We start from the raw sequence: 8,372 nt of genomic DNA on the forward strand, positions 1-8,372 counted from the left end.
TCACTCTCTGACACTCTCAGACACTCTCTGACACTCCCAGACACTCTCTGACACACTCTATCACTCTCTGACACTCTCTATCACTCTCTGACACTGTCTGACACTCTCTGACACTGTCTGACACTCTCTGACACTCTGTGACACTCTATAACTCTCCATCACTCTCTGACACTCTCAGACACTTACTGACACTCTCAGACACTCTCTGACACTCTCTGACACTCTCTGACACTCTCTATCACTCTCTATCACTCTCTGACACTCTCTATCACTCTCTGACACTGTCTGACACTCTCTGACACTCTCTATCACTCTCTATCACTCTCTGACACTGTCTGACACTCTCTGACACTCTCTATCACTCTCTGACACTGTCTGACACTCTCTGACACTCGCTATCACTCTCTGACACTCTGTGACACTCTATCACTCTCCATCACTCTCTGACACTCTCAGACACTCACTGACACTCTCAGACACTCTCTGACACTCTCTGACACTCCCTATCACTCTCTATCACTCTCTGACACTCTCTATCACTCTCTGACACTGTCTGACACTCTCTGACACTCTCTATCACTCTCTATCACTCTCTGACACTGTCTGACACTCTCTGACACTCTCTATCACTCTCTGACACTCTCTGACACTCTCTATCACTCTCTGACACTCTCAGACACTCTCAGACACTCTCAGACACTCTCTGACACTCTCTATCACTCTCTGACACTCTCTGTCACTCTCTGACACTGTCTGACACTCTCTGACACACTCTATCACTCTCTGAAACTCTCAGACACTCTCAGACACTCTCTGACACTCTCTATCACTCTCTGACACTCTCTATCACTCTCTGACACTGTCTGACACTCTCTGACACTCTCTATCACTCTCTGACACTCTCAGACCCTCTCTGACACTCTCAGACACTCTCTGACACTCTCTATCACTCTCTGACACTCTCATACACTCTCTGAGACTCTCTGAAACTCTCTATCACTCTCTATCACTCTCTGACACTGTCTGACACTCTCTGACACTGTCTGACACTCTCTGACACTGTCTGACACTCTCTGACACTCTGTGACACTCTATAACTCTCCATCACTCTCTGACACTCTCAGACACTCACTGACACTCTCAGACACTCTCTGACACTCTCTGACACTCTCTGACACTCTCTGACACTCTCTATCACTCTCTGACACTCTCTATCACTCTCTGACACTGTCTGACACTCTCTGACACTCTCTATCACTCTCTATCACTCTCAGATACTGTCTGACACTCTCTGACACTCTCTATCACTCTCTGACACTGTCTGACACTCTCTGACACTCGCTATCACTCTCTGACACTCTGTGACACTCTATCACTCTCCATCACTCTCTGACACTCTCAGACACTCACTGACACTCTCAGACACTCTCTGACACTCTCTGACACTCTCTATCACTCTCTATCACTCTCTGACACTCTCTATCACTCTCTGACACTGTCTGACACTCTCTGACACTCTCTATCACTCTCTATCACTCTCTGACACTGTCTGACACTCTCTGACACTCTCTATCACTCTCTGACACTCTCTGACACTCTCTATCACTCTCTGACACTCTCAGACACTCTCAGACACTCTCTGACACTCTCTATCACTCTCTGACACTCTCTGTCACTCTCTGACACTGTCTGACACTCTCTGACACACTCTATCACTCTCTGACACTCTCAGACACTCTCAGACACTCTCTGACACTCGCTATCACTCTCTGACACTGTCTAACACTCTCGGACACTGTCTGACACTCTCTGACACTCTCTATCACTCTCTATCACTCTCTGACACTCTCAGACCCTCTCTGACACTCTCAGACACTCTCTGACACTCTCTATCACTCTCTGACACTCTCAGACACTCTCTGAGACTCTCTGAAACTCTCTATCACTCTCTATCACTCTCTGACACTGTCTGACACTCTCTGACACTCTCTATCACTCTCTGACACTGTCTGACACTCTCTGACAATCTCTATCACTCTCTATCACTCTCTGACACTCCCAGACACTCTCAGACACTCTCTGACACTCTCAGACACTCTCTGACACTCTCTATCACTCTCTGACACTCTCTGACACTCTCTGACACTCTCTGACACTCTCTGACACTCTCTATCACTCTCTATCACTCTATCACTCTCTATCACTCTCTGACACTCTCAGACACTCTCTGACACTCTCAGACACTCTATGACACTCTCTATCACTCTCTGACACTGTCTGACACTCTCTGACACTCTCTATCACTCTCTATCACTCTCTGACACTGTCTGACACTCTCTGACACTCTCTATCACTCTATGACACTCTCTGACACTCTCTATCACTCTCTATCACTCTCTGACACTCTCAGACACTCTCTGACACTCCCAGACACTCTCTGACACTCTCTATCACTCTCTGACACTCTCTATCACTCTCTGACACTGTCTGACACTCTCTGACACTGTCTGACACTCTCTGACACTCCGTGACACTCTATAACTCTCCATCACTCTCTGACACTCTCATACACTCACTGACACTCTCAGACACTCTCTGACACTCTCTGACACTCTCTGACACTCTCTATCACTCTCTATCACTCTCTGACACTCTCTATCACTCTCTGACACTGTCTGACACTCTCTGACACTCTCTATCACTCTCTATCACTCTCTGACACTTTCTGACACTCTCTGACACTCTCTATCACTCTCTGACACTGTCTGACACTCTCTGACACTCGCTATCACTCTCTGACACTCTGTGACACTCTATCACTCTCCATCACTCTCTGACACTCTCATACACTCACTGACACTCTCAGACACTCTCTCATACTCTCTGACACTCTCTGACACTCTCTATCACTCTCTATCACTCTCTGACACTCTCTATCATTCTCTGACACTTTCTGACACTCTCTGACACTCTCTATCACTCTCTGACACTGTCTGACACTCTCTGACACTCTCTATCACTCTATGACACTCTCTGACACTCTCTATCACTCTCTATCACTCTCTGACACCCTCAGACACTCTCTGGCACTCCCAGACACTCTCTGACACTCTCTATCACTCTCTGACACTCTCTATCACTCTCTGACACTGTCTGACACTCTCTGACACTGTCTGACACTCTCTGACACTCTGTGACACTCTATAACTCTCCATCACTCTCTGACACTCTCATACACTCACTGACACTCTCAGACACTCTCTGACACTCTCTGACACTCTCTGACACTCTCTATCACTCTCTATCACTCTCTATCACTCTCTGACACTCTCTGACACTCTCTGACACTCTCTATCACTCTCTGACACTCTCTATCACTCTCTGACACTCTCAGACACTCTCTGACACTCTCTGAAACTCTCTATCACTCTCTATCACTCTCTGACACTCTCTGACACACTCTGACACTCTCTGACACTCTCGATCACTCTCTATCACTCTCTATCACTCTCTATCACTCTCTGACACTCTCTGACACTCTCTGACACTCTCTGACACACTCTATCACTCTCTGACACTCTCTATCACTCTCTGACACTCACTATCACTCTCTGACACTCTCTATCACTCTCTGACACTCTCTATCACTCTCTATCACTCTCTGACACTCTCTGACACTCTCTGAAACTCTCTATCACTCTCTATCACTCTCTATCACTCTCTGACACTATCTGACACTCTCAGACACTCACTATCACTCTCTGACACCTTCTGACACTCTCAGACACTCTCTGACACTCTCTATCACTCTCTGACACTCTCTATCACTCTATCACTCTCTGACACTCTCTGACACTCTCAGACACTCTCTGACACTCTCAGACACTCTCTGACACAATCTATCACTCTCTGACACTCTCTATCACTCTCTGACACTGTCTGACACTCTCTGACACTCTCTATCACTCTCTATCACTCTCTGACACTGTCTGACACTCTCTGACACTCTCTATCACTCTCTGACACTCTCTGACACTCTCTATCACTCTCTATCACTCTCTGACACTCTCTGACACTCTCTGACACTCTCTGACACTCTCTATCACTCTCTGACACTCTCAGACACTCTCTGACACTCCCAGACACTCTCTGACACTCTCTATCACTCTCTGACACTCTCTATCACTCTCTGACACTGTCTGACACTCTCTGACACTGTCTGACACTCTCTGACACTCTGTGACACTCTATAACTCTCCATCACTCTCTGACACTCTCAGACACTCTCAGACACTCTCTGACACTCTCTGACACTCTCTATCACTCTCTATCACTCTCTGACACTCTCTATCACTCTCTGACACTGTCTGACACTCTCTGACACTCTCTATCACTCTCTATCACTCTCTGACACTGTCTGACACTCTCTGACACTCTCTATCACTCTCTGACACTGTCTGACACTCTCTGACACTCGCTATCACTCTCTGACACTCTGTGACACTCTATAACTCTCCATCACTCTCTGACACTCTCAGACACTCACTGTCACTCTCAGACACTCTCTGACACTCTCTGACACTCTCTATCACTCTCTATCACTCTCTGACACTCTCTATCACTCTCTGACACTGTCTGACACTCTCTGACACTCTCTATCACTCTCTATCACTCTCTGACACTGTCTGACACTCTCTGACACTCTCTATCACTCTCTGACACTCTCTGACACTCTCTATCACTCTCTGACACTCTCAGACATTCTCAGACACTCTCAGACACTCTCAGACACTCTCTGACACTCTCTATCACTCTCTGACACTCTCTGTCACTCTCTGACACTGTCTGACACTCTCTGACACACTCTATCACTCTCTGACACTCTCAGACACTCTCAGACACTCTCTGACACTCTCTATCACTCTCTGACACTCTCTAACACTCTCGGACACTGTCTGACTCTCTCTGACACTCTCTATCACTCTCTATCACTCTCTGACACTCTCAGACCCTCTCTGACACTCTCAGAAACTCTCTGACACTCTCTATCACTCTCTGACACTCTCAGACACTCTCTGAGACTCTCTGAAACTCTCTATCACTCTCTATCACTCTCTGACACTGTCTGACACTCTCTGACACTCTCTATCACTCTCAGACACTGTCTGACACTCTCTGACAATCTCTATCACTCTCTATCACTCTCTGACACTCCCAGACACTCTCAGACACTCTCTGACACTCTCAGACACTCTCTGACACTCTCTATCACTCTCTGACACTCTCTGACACTCTCTGACACTCTCTGACACTCTCTGACACTCTCTATCACTCTCTATCACTCTATCACTCTCTATCACTCTCTGACACTCTCAGACACTCTCTGACACTCTCAGACACTCTCTGACACTCTCTATCACTCTCTGACACTGTCTGACACTCTCTGACACTCTCTATCACTCTCTATCACTCTCTGACACTGTCTGACACTCTCTGACACTCTCTATCACTCTATGACACTCTCTGACACTCTCTATCACTCTCTATCACTCTCTGACACTCTCAGACACTCTCTGACACTCCCAGACACTCTCTGACACTCTCTATCACTCTCTGACACTCTCTATCACTCTCTGACACTGTCTGACACTCTCTGACACTGTCTGACACTCTCTGACACTCTGTGACACTCTATAACTCTCCATCACTCTCTGACACTCTCATACACTCACTGACACTCTCAGACACTCTCTGACACTCTCTGACACTGTCTGACACTCGCTATCACTCTCTATCACTCTCTGACACTCTCTATCACTCTCTGACACTGTCTGACACTCTCTGACACTCTCTATCACTCTCTATCACTCTCTGACACTGTCTGACACTCTCTGACACTCTCTATCACTCTCTGACACTGTCTGACACTCTCTGACACTCGCTATCACTCTCTGACACTCTGTGACACTCTATCACTCTCCATCACTCTCTGACACTCTCATACACTCACTGACACTCTCAGACACTCTCTGACACTCTCTGACACTCTCTGACTCTCTCTATCACTCTCTATCACTCTCTGACACTCTCTATCACTCTCTGACACTGTCTGACACTCTCTGACACTCTCTATCACTCTCTATCACTCTCTGACACTGTCTGACACTCTCTGACACTCTCTATCACTCTATGACACTCTCTGACACTCTCTATCACTCTCTATCACTCTCTGACACTCTCAGACACTCTCTGACACTCCCAGACACTCTCTGACACTCTCTATCACTCTCTGACACTCTCTATCACTCTCTGACACTGTCTGACACTCTCTGACACTGTCTGACACTCTCTGACACTCTGTGACACTCTATAACTCTCCATTACTCTCTGACACTCTCATACACTCACTGACACTCTCAGACACTCTCTGACACTCTCTGACACTCTCTATCACTCTCTATCACTCTCTATCACTCTCTGACACTCTCTGACACTCTCTGACACTCTCTGACACTCTCTATCACTCTCTGACACTCTCTATCACTCTCTGACACTCTCAGACACTCTCTGACACTCTCTGAAACTCTCTATCACTCTCTATCACTCTCTGACACTCTCTGACACACTCTGACACTCTCTGACACTCTCGATCACTCTCTATCACTCTCTATCACTCTCTATCACTCTCTGACACTCTCTGACACTCTCTGACACTCTCTGACACACTCTATCACTCTCTATCACTCTCTGACACTCTCTATCAATCTCTGACACTCACTATCACTGTCTGACACTCTCTATCACTCTCTGACACTCTCTATCACTCTCTATCACTCTCTGACACTCTCTGACACTCTCTGAAACTCTCTATCACTCTCTATCACTCTCTATCACTCTCTGACACTATCTGACACTCTCAGACACTCACTATCACTCTCTGACACCTTCTGACACTCTCAGACACTCTCTGACACTCTCTATCACTCTCTGACACTCTCTATCACTCTATCACTCTCTGACACTCTCTGACACTCTCAGACACTCTCTGACACTCTCAGACACTCTCTGACACAATCTATCACTCTCTGACACTCTCTATCACTCTCTGACACTGTCTGACACTCTCTGACACTCTCTATCACTCTCTATCACTCTCTGACACTGTCTGACACTCTCTGACACTCTCTATCACTCTCTGACACTCTCTGACAATCTCTATCACTCTCTATCACTCTCTGACACTCTCTGACACTCTCTGACACTCTCTGACACTCTCTGACACTCTCTATCACTCTCTATCACTCTCTGACACTCTTAGACACTCTCTGACACTCTGTATCACTCTCTATCACTCTTTGACACTGTCTGACACTCTCTGACACTCTCTATCACTCTCTATCACTCTCTGACACTCTCTATCACTCTCTATCACTCTCTGACACTCTCTGACACTCTCTGAAACTCTCTATCACTCTCTGACACTCTCTGACACTCTCAGACACTCACTATCACTCTCTGACACTGTCTGACACTCTCTGACACTCGCTATCACTCTCTGACACTCTGTGACACTCTATAACTCTCCATCACTCTCTGACACTCTCTGACACTCACTGACACTCTCAGACACTCTCTGACACTCTCTATCACTCTCTATCACTCTCTGACACTCTCTATCACTCTCTGACACTGTCTGACACTCTCTGACACTCTCTATCACTCTCTATCACTCTCTGACACTGTCTGACACTCTCTGACACTCTCTATCACTCTCTGACACTGTCTGACACTCTCTGACACTCGCTATCACTCTCTGACACTCTGTGACACTCTATCACTCTCCATCACTCTCTGACACTCTCAGACACTCACTGACACTCTCAGACACTCTCTGACACTCTCTGACACTCTCTATCACTCTCTATCACTCTCTGACACTCTCTATCACTCTCTGACACTGTCTGACACTGTCTGACACTCTCTGACACTCTCTATCACTCTCTATCACTCTCTGACACTGTCTGACACTCTCTGACACTCTCTATCACTCTCTGACACTCTCTGACACTCTCTATCACTCTCTGACACTGTCTGACACTCTCTGACACTCGCTATCACTCTCTGACACTCTGTGACACTCTATAACTCTCCATCACTCTCTGACACTCTCAGACACTCACTGACACTCTCAGACACTCTCTGACACTCTCTGACACTCTCTATCACTCTCTATCACTCTCTGACACTCTCTATCACTCTCTGACACTGTCTGACACTCTCTGACACTCTCTATCACTCTCTGACACTGTCTGACACTCTCTGACACTCTCTATCACTCTCTGACACTGTCTGACACTCTCTGACACTCGCTA

Source organism: Heterodontus francisci, unplaced genomic scaffold (assembly GCF_036365525.1).
Source record: "Heterodontus francisci isolate sHetFra1 unplaced genomic scaffold, sHetFra1.hap1 HAP1_SCAFFOLD_162, whole genome shotgun sequence".
Classification (NCBI taxonomy): Eukaryota; Metazoa; Chordata; class Chondrichthyes; order Heterodontiformes; family Heterodontidae; genus Heterodontus; species Heterodontus francisci.